The following is a 17,735-nucleotide window of genomic DNA, read 5'->3' on the forward strand; positions in this document are numbered from 1 at the left end:
TATACAATAAATGAGCATGTAAATTATTATACAGATAGTTATCAGAGGTATCTGTTTAATACATTTTTGAAAAAGAAGTATAGAAACTGTTTATTTTTAAACTTATTTCAAAGCACTAAATATAAGAATTTAAACTGCAAGCATTCCAGAAACTGCTCAGTTGCAAAAATTCTAAATCCAATTTGCAGAGAAGTAACAGCAGTTTATGCATTTGAGGCAGCCCCTGCCCTTAATCATAGCTCTGTTGGGCTGGCAGCAATGATTAAGGGCAGATGCTGATTTAAATGCATAATCTGCTATCACTCTTATGTTAACATGTAAATAAAATAAAAGATTTAAACCTTTTAAACTAAGCAGTTCCTTAATGATATACTTTCTTTTTTCATATTTTTTTTAAACTGGACTATCAAGTTGCAAGTCCATGTGGAAATTGCAGTTATAATCCTAAGCTTCATTTAATTAGACATAACTGATTTGTTAGCAAGGGCTATTGTATATATTCGTTCACTCATTCTAAAGCTAAGCAATGACTGAAATGTTATGAATGACATTGGGCATAGGCAGGGCCATAACTAGGGTGGTGTGACATGCCACGGTACAGAGTTCTGCAAGTCAGGGGTGCTGTTCGATGGCACCTATCAATTTTCTATTTTAATTATTCTCTTCTTTGATCCCCAGCATATTCTCTTTGCTTCTGGTCACACCCTCTGCAGTATCTCCTCCCTGGCCATCTCTATCTCCCTTTGCTACCTGGCCACCTCATCTTCCAACCCTAAGTGACCCTTCAGTAACAGTCTCTTAATTTTAAAATACTGTCATACCTGGGATTAAAACCCATCACATCTAGCATGACAATCAGACACCATACACATGGAGTTATTTACTCCTGCAAAGAAAACCTGCAAACTCTAACTGTATGAAGCTATATATTTTTTTTTCTGAAGAACCAAACCGCACATCTCTAATATATAAATTGCTTATCTGTTCAAAAAATCTTCTACTATGTCTGAGGCTGCTGCACCTCAAGATGAATTTTTTATTTTGAGTTTTTTCTCCATTTATAAAATCAATTGCACATATTTTTTCTTCTTTTGTCAAAAACAAAAAACCTACAGTCTTTTCTAATTGAATTTAAAAATTATATTGTGTATTTCAAGAAGTGTGTGTTCAGACGAGTGATGCAACATATGTTACTGTTCTGTTTCCCCATCATCTGTACCACAAAACAACTCTCAAAAAGACCTGTTCCTCCAAATGCATGAAAACAATTACCAGTATTATTTAAGCATAGTGTATTGTGTTATCCTTCCAGTGTAAGTGATCATGTGTGGTGATGTCCCCCAATCATTTTGCACCCCAAAACAATTCTCAGGTGTAAATAAATAATTTCATGGATGTAAAAAATAAAAACAAACATGGATCAGTCTATAGAAGAGCATGGGCAACAATCAAGTACTAGTGCTGCAGTACGATAGTACTTCAACATCTACTAAAGGAGCTCAAGGAAAAAGAAGGTTTAAGAAAGGTTATCTAAAATATAAACAATATTTCACAATGTTAAAGAAACAAACATTACTTCTAACAATAAAGGGGAAATTTACTGCGGAAAAATTTAAAATTGCCAAAATGACAACTAGAAGCAGCATGGATAGATCCCAGCACATGCAATCTCCACTGCCAACACCTTCATCATCAATATCCTCATTAACAATCGGAGGTAGTCCACCTGAATCCAATTTGTGAAAGCTAACCAACTCATCCTCTATCTAGGATTTCCCTGAAGACTCCTTGTGTGCTCGGGCTGCTGCTGCTGCTAGGGGTGAATCTTCATCACAGAAGGAAACCAAGAAGACTAGTAGTATCAAACAACAACTGACTGTGAAACAATCCTTTGCAAGAGGATGCAAGTATGAAAGCAGCCATCTATTTGCACAGCGGGTCACTGAAGCCATGACGACTATGCTGGCATTAGATTTGCATCCAATATCCTCCACCAAATCTAGTTTCAGACAGTTATTTGAGGCCCTGTGTATCCGATGCCAAATTCCATATTACCAGAACAGCAATTCCTCGTTATTACCATGATGTTAAAAAAAAACGTATTCTTGGCCTAAAAAATATCACAGTTATAAGTATCCACTTCACTACAGATATGTGGACAAGCAGTACTGGTCAATTAAAAGATTACATGACTGTGACAACACACTGGTGTATTGCCTTCAACAACATCAGCAGTATCTAACACACAATACAGCTCAGTCACAGGCAGGCTACTCTCTGTATCACCAATTTCACTCAGAGGCATACTGGTGTCAACCTTTTAAAAAAAACTCAGCAATGTGATAGTAAAATGGCTTACTCCGCTAATACTCTCCTAAGGAATTGGCATTTTTGATAACGCAAGTAACATTAAACAGATGTGTCCTCATACTTCTAGCCTCATTACACATGCAGAGTGACTTGCCTGGCGTGAGTGAGCAACCAGGTCTCGTGTTACCCTGCTAGTGTCAGGTGTCTTGTTTTGCAAACATGCATCTAGGTCACACTGTGATGCAACTAGGATGCACCAGTAGACTGTACTGATTAATTTGATATGCAAAACTTATATACAGTATCTGTGTGCATCAGAGTCTGTATATGAACCATAATGGAACTTTATACATTCATATATATTCATACAAGTATTGTGATTTGTGATGCTGTCGGCCATACCACAGTGTAATATTCATACACGTATTGTGCGCTGTAGGTCATACCACAGGGTAATATTCATACAAGTATTGTGACACTGCCAGCAAAACCGCAGTATAATAATCATACACATATTGTGACACTGTAGGTTCATACCGCAGTGTAATATTCATACAAGTATTGTGCTGCTGTACTGTAGGTCATATTGCAGAGTAATATTCATACAAGAACTGTGACACTGCTGTCAATCAAAATGAACTACAAATTCCACAAGGAAGACCTTTACCGCCAATTATGTCCAAAAAATACAGAGGCACCTGTAATGGTGGATTCCACCGGGGACAAATTAATATTGTGTGAAGATGAAGTGCACACTGATGAGTGTGTGGAATCTGATGATGGTGATAACATCTTGCCTCTGTGAAGCCAGTTTGTGCATGTAGAGATCATTGCCAGCAATGTAAGCTGCCCATTGGTAGCTTGTTTTCTGGGAGCCCAAACAAACCAATCGCTTCAGCCACAAATTGACAGTCCTTGTCGCTGAAGTGATTGCTTTGTTAAACTGTGCATGTCCTGTTTAATATATACAACGTAAGGATGGGTGGAAGGGCCCAAGGACAATTCCATCTTGCACCTCTTTTCTTTGCATTATGCACTGTTTGGAGCATTGCTGACTATCTTTGCGTAGACGACAAACATTTTTTGTAGTTTATTAAACTGCCATCCTGTCTGCCACTGCACTGCCACTGTTTCCTAGATGTGCCATGTTGGAAGTCACACTGCCACAGCTGCTGAAATCTTCTACATGTGGTTGATGAATCCCAAAAATGTCCAGAAATTATTATGGCTACATACAGCATCCCCTGTATGCTCCTTTCATTTAAAAAAAAATAAAAATCTGAACCATCAAGTTGATTGGGTGAGCAAAACATGGTTGATTTTAAAATTTACCGTTTTTTTAATTGCTCTTCCCCAACCACAATCGGTTGCCCCCGGATCCTGGTGAATTAATAGGCTGTTATAAGTAACGGTTCAGCTCAATAAACCCCTTCCCTCTTTTGTATATAGGTGACTTTGGGCCTGATTCAGAGACAGAGGCTAATGTGATCGCAACTGCATTTCCATATGCAAAACAGCTGCGAAAATATGCTAATGTTAGCAAAGATCACCTAAGCATAAAGACTCCCACTGCTGCCTTCTTACCTGCGTGCAACGATGCATATCTACGTAAACATTGGTAACATTGAAGCACATTGGTGACCATCCTTCCCTTGTGGCAGGTTAGACCTGCCGCAGCCTTGGGTGCTCTTCTGACATGCACAGCTGCGTATGCAATCGCAGTGGCTAATTTATGCATGCCCATGTAACAGTGTTTAAACGGACAGATACGTCTGCATTTTTGTGACCACTCCCCATTACCACCCAAGAACACTGCAGTCTGTCACTCACTTAGCGATGGAAATACGTTTAAAACAAAAATTAGTTGTGTATATTGGTCACATACATACATATTTACATGGTACATACCGTGCTTAAAGCAGGCTGAGGTAACTTGAGGCTTGCCACCAGTTGTTGACAAACAACCAAATAACTCCCAGTAGGCCCAGCAAACAGCAGGAATGCTGGGAGTTGTAGTTCTGCCAGAGAGCTAAATGCTGCTTTCCTCTGATGTAAACAGCAAGTCTTGGACCCATTATCCCTAGCAACCTCCCTGAGCACAAAGTAATTGTCTGTTTACAGTGTGTACTATTTAGCAGCACCTCCATAAGCAAGGCCACCATATTCCTATTAGATGTATAAAAAAACCTCCTCCAGATCAAAGATGTCTTTCAGGAACTGAAGAACTTGATCCTACATTGATCCTCCCTCATAAATTTTCTTTAGAATCAAAACATTAAAATAAATAAATTAAAAATAATCAATCCTTCTGTCCTTTCCCTCTCTTCAGTCCATATTCCAACTCCATCAGGCCTCTGCCCAAGTTCTTGATTAATGAAAGCATTCTTGGTTTTTAAACTTCCTATGGAGTCGTATAATAATAATAATAATAATAATAATAATAATAATAATAATAATTTTATTTATATATCCCTTTTCTCCCATAGTATAGTTTATTAAACTGCTATCCTGTCTACCACTGCAGTGCCACTCTGTGCCATGTTGGAATCTGGACTGCCCACTGCTGTCACTTAGCTTAGTCAACCAGCTAGCTCGATGCAACCTTTTGGCCTAAACTAGATGAAATCAATATTGTGAGGTGGTCAAAATTGACTGCAAATGAATGGAAATAAATGTTATTGAGGTTCATAATACTGTAGGAACAAAAACAGGCCCAAATTATGTGATTTCAGCTGTTTTTATGATTTTTGTAGAAAAAATACAGATCCAAAACCAAAACACGCAATGGCGGTTTTGGCAAAATCAAATCCAGATCCAAAACACGATGGAGATACAGATCCAAAACCAAAACCAAAACACAGGGTCAGCGCACATCTCTATATATTACTCTATTTTACTGGGGCATTCTTGTTCTTTTGTATTTTGCAGTGCTATCCATCAACAGCTTCTCATTCATGTACACATGCCCCATTAACTGTAGCTTTTCAGCAGATACAGACTAGTACATCAAATCATATAATCATATAATTAATCATCCAATTTGATTGTTACTCTGAATTAAATCCTGATGAATCAATCTCATTGGGATTTTGGATGCTTGCTTTTTAGTAGTGTTTTCAATTTCTCTGCTTTAGTTTTTTTATAGTTAAATTATTAACACTGATCAATCGATCAATCAATCAATCAATCAATCAATCAATCAATCAATCAATCTCATTTGGATTCTTGTTTTTTAATGGTTTGTTCAATTTATTATTTTTTTAATTTAAAGTTATATTATGAAATCAATCAATCCTTCTTAATTAAAAAATACATTATATAGCATTGTATAGTTTATATGAAACTGCCTTCCTGTCTGCCACTGTGCTACTGTGTTTCCTAGATGTGCTATATTCTTTTTTAAACCGCCATGTGTTTGTTCTGCTGCTCTGTCGCTTCGTTTAGCCGGTCAGCTTGCTGCAGCCATTGACCAAGATGGGGGAAAATGGGATGCGGTCAATATCCCGACCACGGGGATTCCAGTGCTCAGAATGCCAGTGCCTGAATCTCGACAGGCGGAATCCTGACCTCCAGTATCCCGAAGGTTAGTAGCGGATTTGGGGGAGGGTTAGCATTGGTGTTAGGGTAAGGCACTAGAGGGAGGGAAAGGGGGGGGAGGGTGCGGGGAGGTTAGGTTTAGACACTAGGGGGAGGTTAGGGTCAGGTACCGGGGATGGAGGCTTAGGGTTAGGGTAGGTAGAGAGGGGAGGGTTAGAGCACTGACCGACAAGTGTCAGTATTCTGACCCTATCGGGATGCGGGCATCAGGATTCTGACCGCCGGGATCCCGAGCGCCGCCATCCAGTACCCATCCCGATGAAAACAATATTGTGAGCTGTAAAGTGGTCAAAATTGACTGGAAGTGATGGGAAATTATATTTTATTAAGGTTAATAATACTGTAGGAATAAAAACAAGCCCAAATTACATGATTTTAGCTGCTTTTATCAAATTTTAAAGAAATCCAGGTCCTAACCCAAAACATCTGAGGTTGGTTTTGGCAAAACTAAAACCTTTGAGAGTGGTTTTGGCAAATCCAACTCAAAACAATGGGGTTAGCACACATCTCTACTATTTATTAGTACCGTATATACTCGAGTATAAGCCGAGTTTTTCAGCACAAAAAATGTGCTGAAAAAGTACCCCCTCGGCTTATACTCGAGTCAAGTGTAGCGCTGACCGGACGGAGTTCGGTCAGCGCTACACACTGCCAAACACACAGCCGCCGGAGCCGGCAGCTGCGTGTTTGGTGTAATCAGCAGCCGCTGAGAGTCTGTCAGACTCTCAGCGGCTGCTGCTGCTCCCACTGCGGGAGCCATCTTCCGGCTCCCGCAGAGGGTAATGGGAGACACGTCGTCATGACGACGTCTCTCCCATGCAAAGCGGCCGGAGGAGCGTACAGCGGCGGGACAAGGAGCGGGAGTTTCAGGTAAGTGATTTTTTTTTTTAATTCTTGTCACGCCTCTCTCTACTGCAGGGGGGGGGAGAACTACAGGGGGTGATTATTACAGGGGGCATTATCAGGGGGCGATTACTACAGGGGGCACTAAAAGGGGGGATTACCACTGGGGGAACTACCAGGGGGGGATTACTACAGGGGGGGATTACTACAGGGGGGGATTACCACTGGGGGAACTACCAGGGGAGGATTACTACAGGGGGCACTACCAGTGGGAGATTACTACAGGGGGCTCTAAAGGGAGGATTACCACTGGGGGCACTACCAGGAGGGATTACTACTGGGGGCACAACCAGGGGGAATTACTACTGGGGGCACTACCAGCTGCTGCCATTTCCCACACTAGGCTTATACTCGAGTCAATAAGTTTTCCCAGTTTTTTGTGGTAAAAGTAGGTACCTCAGCTTATATTCGGGTCGGCTTATACTCGAGTATGTACGGTACTTTAAATATAGATATAAATAAAATAGAAATATGTAAATGTATGGTGACACCATATTAATTAGGGATGTGCAGGCTCGGATAGGTTCAAGTTTGCACGTTGAGTTCAGATTTTTCCCTCCAAAAAAACGGAACTCAGAAAGAGGCAAAACGTCATCTTGCATGGACGAACATCATCATTCCTGGACAAAAGTCCAGGAATGATGATGTTCGTCCATGCAAGATGACAAAAGTCCAGGAGTGATGATGTTCGTCCATGCAAGATGACGTTTTGCCTCTTTCTGAGTTCCGTTTTTTTGGAGGGAAAAATCCGAACTCAACGTGCAAACTCGAACCTATCCGAGCCTGCACATCCCTAATATTAATACTGCACTGGACAATAAGTTACATAAAAATCAAATTGTGCAGTTTTTGTCTTGTTACTCATTTCTCAACATTTGAATGATTAATAATTTCTATCATACACTGCATTTCTGCACATTGGCACCACATATTGTTTATGCTATACAACAAGCTCAGCTCTCAGAGCTCTGCAGTGCAGTTACAGCAGGCTGCAGTGGCTGACATGTAAATCTACACAGGCTGTCATTTTATTGTCATGGGCTGTACGCCATCTGAGGATGGCCTACAGTAATGACACCAAGTTCCAAAATTAATGTTTTTTCAGAACTTGATGAATAGTCCTGACACTTAATTTATACAAAGTATGTGAAAGTGTTAATTTTCACCTGTTTTTGTATACATTAAGTGATGATGAATGGACCCCCAAGAAACATTTCTTTAATTCAAGTTTCTAAAGTTATCTAATGTGAGATTCTCAGGAGCCTATTCATCAACTCGCTGCAAGTTCAGACAAAGTTTGGGAGGCATTCATCATGCCTCCTGTCTTACACTATCACTTCCGAAAAAACTGCTGTTTCTACAATGTCAGTTTTTCGGAAGTGACAGACTTTTCTCCAGCTCCTTCAGTTTTCACTGCCTGCCTTCAGGCTGCAAAGATTCTCACAAGACCGGAGGAGAAGGGAAAGTGCTTACACATGGATAAGTTGTTACACTTACCCCCATGTTTGTATGTCAGGCAGCTGTGTAGCCTCAGCATCTGATACATGCCCCATCAGCAGCTACTGAAGTCATTGGGTTCCTTGCTCCAGTCAGCAGCAGGCTTGTAATAATAATAGCAGAGCCTGGAGACCTGGAGACTACTGCCCACTCCCATCACTCTCCTGCCCACTCCCATCAGGTTTAACCAGCTCCTCAGCCCACAGATCCAACCTTCTTCCAGCAGCGGCAACAGCCTCGGCCAAAACTGTTCTGCCTCTGCTTGCCCACATTTGCAGTATAATAAGGTGCTGTTCACTTTATTTGTGTGACTGACCGGCCAAGCTCTGACACTCACCGCTGGCATGAAGACTCCTTTTATGCAGCGGTGAGTGCAGTGGAGCCAGGAGGAGGGATAGGGGAAGCTGGCAGCTGCAGGCAACCAGGACACAGCCGGGACAGATCTGAAAAGATCCCTCTGCTGCAAAACTTGCCATGTAAATGACAGATTGTGAAGATATTTGGGGTGGCGTACAGCTTCACTGTCAAGTTTAGAACAGAAAGCATTTTCGGAACTTCATGAATTACATAATTTCCACATCACCATATTAAAGTAAGGGGATTGTGGAAATTTTTTTTAATATATGGGATATTGCAGGGTTTTTTTTTTAATTCAATGCTCAGTAATGCATATAATTTCCACTACGGCATCAGGACCAGCAGTTTGCTGTTACACTAATCATTGCCTTGTTTTCTTTTTATCTCTAGTAATATCATTCCTCGCACTACATCATGTTACATTACAGTGTTTACGGCCCAAGTGCATCACAGACTTGTAAAATCAGTTTGCACTTTGTGATCTGTATTGTGTTGCTTGCACTGATGAATTGCAGTGAGTGATTAAAGAAAGGAGGTATAATAATAATTTTACCAGTTTAATAAAGGACATAGAGGACAAAGCTGATTGACAAATAAGTGTGGATAAACCCATAAATGAAAGATATCTAATGCTTAGTGATGCCAAGCTCTTTATTTCCCAAAAGCAATTTGCCACTGAGTTTTACTTTCTGTTTAAGTCTATGTATAATACCTATTTTTCCCTATAAACCAGTCAATTTATGACATCGCAAACTAATCCTGATAGAATAACTTGTGATAGAAGCAGAAAAATCTTTGTGCTCCACAATATTGTGGCATTATGTTCTAGAGATAAATAAAACAGCTGAGATTAAAATAACAGTAACCTACTTTAAGCTTCTCCTAAATCACCTTTAGATAATAAAGATACAACTGTATACATACAAGTCAATCTCATCCGTTTAACTGCAAATCTCTTTATGTCTTTCACTCTCTGAGGGGTACAGTATGTACAAAGTTCTGAGATTACGGAACGTGCGTGATTTCGTCGAGTTTGCCACTAAATTTAAAGCGTCAATTTGTTATGAGGCAAAACTAGCCATATAACTGATTGCTGATTTTAATTTAGCGGCAAACCTGCCAAAACACGCCAGTTGTGTAATAATGGAACTTATTACGTACCATATGCCCTCTGCCTCTCTTCTCTGTCTCTCCCTGGTTATTTATTAACTAGAGAAAAACATGGGAAAGCTTTTTTAACAAGGATATTTAATAAGTTCCATCTAAATCTTCTGCACTCTCAGGATCACGATAGCAAGAGATATTCAATAAAAAGGTGGTTTATTTATTTAAAGCAAGTATTTTTATCAACTGATAATATAAAATTTATATTTTTATATAGTATTACATATTGTCTTTAATCGTTTTCTGTTACAAGTGCAATTTAAAGCCCAAATCAAGGTCCATTGCCTGAATCTGCTAGCTGTGTCACACGTGTGCTTACTGTATTGGTCCAGCAAAGTGCAAAGTCTACTGATACCACTCCAGGCCGGTATCATCATGAAGCTGAACTGCCACAGAAGTATTTTATTAGTAAATCATGGCAATGGGAGTTTTTATATTGCTACATTTAGAAAACTATGCCCACTGCAACTTTTTAATAAATAGGCCACTCAGATTTTTACAAATTATCATTCGGTTATAACGCAGCTTTCACAACAATATCAGATAAAGTGAATATGTCCTCAGTGCATACAAAGGGAAAAAACACCCTTAAAAAGCATGTTTACCTGTATATGATGAGATGGATGAATGTCAAGATACATCTAGCTATTAAACAGTAGTAGCCATGGGCATATCTATAATGGGTGCAGGGTGTGCGGAGCAGGTCCAGGAGGGCCCACCCTTTAGCCCTTTAAAATTGTTGCCTCTACATTGGCGCCACAGGTATCCCTGGAACATGATGCAAGTGCCATATTTTCAGAAATCTTCACATGTGCACTACCGAAATTACTGGGAAAATGGCACCCGCACCATTTTCCCAGAGGTCGATCCATGCACAGTAGACCCCTAAATGAGAAAGTGCTTATCACCTTGGTCATAATGTTTTTTAGACATTTATTTTAAACAGTAGTGGGCAGGGGACTTTTTTTTATTATGGAGAGACCTTAACATACGAGACTTCAGATTACATATCATATTTACTTTGAATAGCAATGTATGCTGACCACGCAGAAGCTACAGAGGCAAAGCTAAATGTCCAGACTACAAGATATAACATAGGTGGATTTCAACCAATGCCACTTTACCTTTATCATTGCCTCTGGCTCTCATTGTTGTGTAACTACAAAAGCACAGTATGTCCTAGCAGGGGGCAAGCTGGAACTTGTAGTTCTATCATAGCTGAAGAGACATAGGTTACACTGATCAATAGTCAGCCACAAAAGTACTTAAAGTGGGACTGGTAATATACTATATTATTTGTCCCTAAAACCAATGGGCCACTTTTCATACAATGAGGCCACCGAGTTGATCTTTGTCCCTGGTGACAAAATGTTTAGCTTCAACCCTGCCCAGACTGAAAATGTAATTTTATGTAAAACTACAAATTATAATGCACATCCATATAGCACTTCTATGAGTTAGCTTTCTATTGCCAACTTTATTTTAAACAGTGCTGAAACTATTTTTCTTACACTGAAAACAATATGTAAAATCTCTGTGAATTACTAATCTAAACTCAATATACATAATAGAAACCAAATGCATATGATGAATAACATACTTTCCAGAAAAGGTCTAAACAATACCATAGCCGTTGTACGGAAATTAAAATAACATGATTTTATTTTTTCGCCATCATGTTAGTTTTGATGTACTACACATTTTCCATTAAGAATATAAAAGGCAAACATTCCTGCTTATGAACCATATAAAACTGAGATAAAATACAGTCATTAATCAGACTAGTTTAAGGAGAAAATTTAATTTACATGTGAGAATAAAAAAAAAAATCACACAATGTAATTGTAGGTGAGACAGACAAATTTTAGCACTATGAAAACTCAGGGGTATATTTACTAAAGTGAGAGTATTTAGAAGTGGAGATGTTGCCCATAGAAACCAATCAGATTCTACTTAACATTTGACTAGCACCTTCTAGAAGATAATAGCTAGAATCTCATTGATCTTCCTGGCACCTCTGTACCCTTCGCTAATCCCCTAGTGTGTCCTGATCACTGTGGCCAGCAGTGATCGGGTAGCCCAACAGCACCCCCCACCTTAAAGCCGTCGGCATAGTGTGAAGACGGAGCCAGTCGGCTATTGTGTAATCCCGGTGGCTGTTCCCTGCAGCCAGGGTAATGGTATAAAAGGAGCCAGAGGGCTCCTATCTGTACCCGGTGGCTGCTCTTCTCTGCAGCCACTAGGGTAGTGTAAAGATAATCCCAGTGGCTGTTCCCAGCAGCCTCTGGGGTAATGTCATCAAAAGAGCCAGAAGACTCCTGTCTGTACACAGCAGCTGCTCTTCTCTGCAGCCACCAGGGTAGTGTGAAGAAGGAGACTTTTGCTCCTGTGTAATCCCGGTGGCTGTTCCCTGCAGCCGCCAGGGTAATGTGATAAAGAAGTTGGTCTGCTCCTGTCTGTACCCGGCGGCTGCTCTTCTCTGCAGCCACCAGGCTAATGTGATAAAAGTGCCCCTGTGAATACTGCCCCCAATCCTACCCCACCCCACAGTGACTCTGAAGGTGGGTTGGTCCTTACATGCAATACAGAGAGGCAGGAATGGCCATTGACAATTGTTGATTTACAAACCATTGATTGGTAACCACCATTGGTTGATGAGTCTTGCCATCAATGGGGAGAACCAATGGTTTGCTCCCATTGATGGCACAGAGCCCATCAATGTCTTTTTTTAAAATCTCTTCAGTGCTGGGACATGGAGCACGGCTCCGCGTCTGATGCAACCCCACAAAACCCTGCCCTCGACTGTGATTGATCCAATGTCCTTTGAGTCAGAGAGCAGGGATGACAATTGGTGGGCAAAACCATTGATAGTTCCCTATGGATGGTTTCATACCATTGAGGTTAGCCACCAATGGTACCATCAATGGTTAATCTACCGATGGCCATTCCTATATAGCAGTGCCTCTGTTCTCCCCATGTGCAATGAGTTTCCGATATATTGTTTTTGTTTGTTTTTTTGGGGGGGGGTTTGTGGGGGGAGGTCGATATTAGTATTGATGGTTCCATGAATCTTTTTGATCATAGTTAAATAGTTTAATTTTCATTGATGTACAATATACCATAAAAATGACTATTTTTGTGGTATACTGTGTTTAAAAAAAAAATGTATTTTTTAATTAAATTGTGTTGGATAAGTGTTAAATAGATGTTCTTGACCTAATTCAATCATAAAAAAAATACAATTGTGGTTTTTGGCCCCCCAGTAAAATCCACTACTTTAGTGAGCTAAACTGTGACTGGAGGTGACTTCCCATTGGAAGCACCACCTACCAGTCACACACAGGAGAGGCAGCCCAGGGGGAGGTGTCTCCTCCCTCTGGGACTGCCAGTGAGGGCTGCGATTAGCAGAGAGCGGCTTCTAGTGGAAGCTGCTGCTCTGCCTTTCGGGCAGCCCTACAGGGCTTCTCGGGGCTGCAACCAATGCAGTCCCCAGAAGCCGGGGTGTAATGCGCATGCACTGCACCACCGCCGCTCATGTACATGTGCCAGCCAAAGCCAGACCAGCAGCAGTGGCAACCCCCCTCAGGTAAGATGGCAGGAGCAGCTGCTGGGTGGGACCACACAATTTGATTAGCAGGAGGGCTAATTTTAGTGTAGTTAACAATTTAAACACCCAGGTTTACCCATGATCCAGTTCCATTCCTAGAGGAGGGGTGGGGCCCTCAGACAGTGGGGCCCAATGGGGATTTCCCCTGTACACCAGTGGGCCAGTCTGACCCTGATCACTAGGCATGAAACGTCACAGACTAAATCATTTGCAGATGTTAAATTAACCATTAAATGGTCTGATTTATAATTTATCCAGGTAAAGTTCACATCTGGATGCAGTTCAGTGCCTATTTATATCTCTCTCCCATCCAGGAGGATGTACTGTACAACATATATGCAACTGCAGTATTAGTATGTTGTAGCACTGGTTGTTGGTACTGTGTTAGCTACCGATGTTAAATTAACAATTTAATGGTATGTTGTAAACTTATCAAGGTGAAGATTACATCTACCAGTCCTGTCTAATAACTTACAGTTCAGCGGCTATTTGCATCTGTCTCCCGTGTACATTGTATATGGGACTACAATAATAAAGTGTCATAGCACTGCCTGTTGTTGTATGGACACAGTTTATCAATGTAGTATCATCATGTTAACTTTACTGCTGCCAGGTTTACTGCACATGCTACTGATTGATCCCCAGATCCACCAAATGGTCTCAAAAGATGTGCTCATTTCTGATGTTGTATATGGAATGGGGAGGATGTCAGCGTACTCGATAATGACTAGGAAGAAAATGAGAAACTGATTACCCTGCAGTTGCCATTTTGGAAATGGGCTGAAGCCAGTGTCTTTTTAAAATAAAGTTGATTTAAAAATATCAGTTGGAGGAGTGACAGTTGGACCTGTGGAGAGAGCAGATTGGAAGGGAGGACATTGAGCAATGATAAGCAGCTGAGACAGAGGCAGAGAAAATATAGAAGAGTGGCTGGGTTTTGTAGTGCCACATAGAAAGCCAAGTTGAAAGTCCCGTCCAATTGCTTTCTCTGCCTACCTTTTGGAGGGAAAGTCACATCCTGATTTAGGTCCTCAATTTGGTGAGAGGAACCCATTATTACACACAACTTCCATGTGTGATATAGAGAATCTGGTCTTACGTCTTATATCATTGCTATGTGTCCTTCAGTTGTAAATACAATTTATGGGCCCCAACGTGTGCACAAAGAGTTAAGTGCAACCCAGGGTTATTAATGATATGTCATCTATATTAGGTTATTGGCACATTTTACTAATGTTTAAAAAACGTTGCTAATGTAGTCTAGGGAATAGTCAATTAGAAAAATGGTAATAGCTTTTGTTATTGTAATTTATGCAAATTATTGTGTGTTTATTGTTTATTGAACTAAACCTATTATTCTATAGCAGTGACCTATTCCAGTAATTTGGTTTACTAGAAAGAAATAAAGTGTTGTCTCCCATTGTGTGTGTCTGGTTGTGGAATCCTTGCTTCTCTGTATGGAATGAGTAAGGAATTGCCACCACCTTACACCTGCACCACACCATCTGTATCCTTACCAATGGAATATTACAATTGAGCCATTGATATCATGACCAACTCCCATTTCCAAAATCTATATTCTTATATTTATCTAAATGTAAATGAACTCTATGCGTCCTGCTTGCTCGGCCTCCCTCTTAGCATCATAATTATAATTATCTTCAAAATCAGAACACTGACTTAGTACTTCTGAATTTGGCAATCATACAATAGCACCTTCCAAGGCATTTGTAATCATTTGAAAATGCTGATTGCCTACACTAGCATCACCAGTAAATACCATATTTGTATTGTTTTTAACAACATTATGCTGTTATTTGTATCTCTGACTTGTGTCAACAGCAACAGGGAATAGTGCATTATACTCTTCTCATTGTCAGGTGGTGCTGGTGCTGCTAAGGAAAGAGAGTTACTTTACATTCTTTTAACACCAGTGATGTATAAGTCAGCTTGTTACATTGAAAATGTGTACCTCATTTCACTTTGTATACTTTCCTTCTCATTTACCTCATTAAGTCTAGATGGTTTTCTAAGCTACTGTAAACTAGATGGGTTTCAGAAGCTAAGACTGTTGAAAATATCAGTGTAGCGTTGCATACCTTTAGGTTTCTTTACTTATATAGTATTTAGATAATGATTTTTTATAACAGTCACTGTTTTGGTCCTGTATTTTACAACACTACGGGGTAAATTTACTAAGATGAGAGTTCTTAGAAGTGGAGATGTTGCCCATAGCAACCAATCAGATTCTAGCTATTATCTTCTAGAAGGTGCTAGTTAAATGTTAAGCAGAATTTGATTGGTTGCTATGGGCATCATCTCCACTTCTAAAAACTCTCATATTACCACTATTTGCCTGTTTCAGCAGGTTTAGTCAGTATTATTAATAGAAAAAACAAATATATATATATATATATATATATATATATATATATTGGAAGAGTGTGCTAAATATCAAGCAATTAATAAATGTAAAACTGTACTAACTGTAAAATGGCCCAGAAGAAGGAAAAGGCAATTGTTATATAGTGATTTATAGGTGTTTGTTAGCCACTCTCATGGCTAATATAATACTTCCTCAGGAACAAACCAAATTAAGATCAAATTATTTGAATTTCACCTGCTGTACTACAGTTGTCCTTCAGCAAAACCTATTCTCCCCTTAATTGGCTGTGGTGAAATTCAATGTGTGCACGTTTCTGTGTGTGTTGTCAGTACTGTATGTCTATGTGCACCGTCTGAGATAGTAAGCCTGACATGAAGTTGCAAATGTAACTGTCCACTGATATTGCTTTACATAGGTTTTTAAACGCTAATTACTAAATGTAACATGATGAGAGTATTAGCCATAGACCAGAAGACTAAAAACTTAATAATCAGTTCTAGCAACATTAGAAAAATATGATAATGCAAATAAAAATCAAATGTGTGAATCGGATCTTTTATTTTATTGCTACTGCAATGATTTGCTGTACTCATCCTCTCCCCAGTACTCAAACATTTCACACTTATAGACACCGATTAAGTTAAAGCAGCAGTTACGAAGACCAAAGTTGATGTGCATTAGCTGGACAAGTAAGATCATCTGCACACTTTTAGCTGTTAGCAAAAGTAACTTACAACGTAAAACACTTCTATACTTTTAAAATAATTAATATTATTATGAATATATTATGAATTCCTATTTAACCTCTATACAATAAAGTCGCTATTTAGCGTTGCGTACGCATATGAAATAATCACTTTCCAAAATTTGGGTGTGGTTCCAAAGCACAAAAGTTATTATTCACATACAAAGCAGATAGTTACATGCCTTGATCTATAATACAATTAGCACCAAGGTTATATAATATACAAGGTACAGTCGATACATACGCATGCGCTCTGGATCCAGATTTCCAGGAATCAACTATGAAACCTCCGCCAACAGAAAGAAAAGACAACTAACTACCAAATCCAGGGTGCTTGCATATGTACCCTTGCAGAGATAGGCAATACAATAGAACAAGTTGGAATAATCCCATTGGTTCTTCCTCCTGGTTCTTCTGTTACGATACAGTTCATAGGTCAGTTTGTATTGTAATAGTTCAGCCCTCCAACAGCTCTTTGTGTGCATTTTCCCGCCGAAGAACAAGTCTAAACTGGCTAATAAACATTACATTACAGAGTACATTTCAATGCCTATCTCTCTATGATCCATAATTCGCAGGCACATGGTGCGATCTCCTTGCCGATGGAACCGGAATTCTGCAAATAAACAGTGGATTAGAATAGCACCAAACACAGTCTGATTATCATTTACTAAACCCTAGATATCAAAATACCTGCATTTCACAATAGATTTGATAACATATAAAACCTTTAATATTAAACTTAATACTAGGGAACATTTTTTTGTAAGTATGCAATGTGTCAGTGTGGGGATATTAAGAAAAGACGCTAGTATGCTTTGTGCATCTACGTGTTTGTGGAGTACACCATGGTACGTGCTTTGCGGGGTTATTCATATTATATGTAGTAATAAATGTACGTATTTGTATAATGAGGACTTTTAACCTGGGGCAGGGGCAGACTCATTACGCTAATAATCATTACAGCGCTGTACCCGGGGTATCGTACAGTCGCTACTATGCGTGGTGCGTTTTATGTGTAGAGTGCTTTGCTAAACAGTGCAACTGTGAGCTGTGCATCTCGTATATTATATGCATGATTTAATGTGCGTATGGGGTATGGTGGGACTTTAAACAATATGCGGTAGAAATGTAGTCGCACGCTGCTAATAATAGCATATTAGCATCGC

This window comes from Taudactylus pleione, unplaced genomic scaffold (genome assembly GCF_031769625.1).
Source record: "Taudactylus pleione unplaced genomic scaffold, aTauple2 ptg000026l, whole genome shotgun sequence".
Lineage (NCBI taxonomy): Eukaryota > Metazoa > Chordata > Amphibia > Anura > Myobatrachidae > Taudactylus > Taudactylus pleione.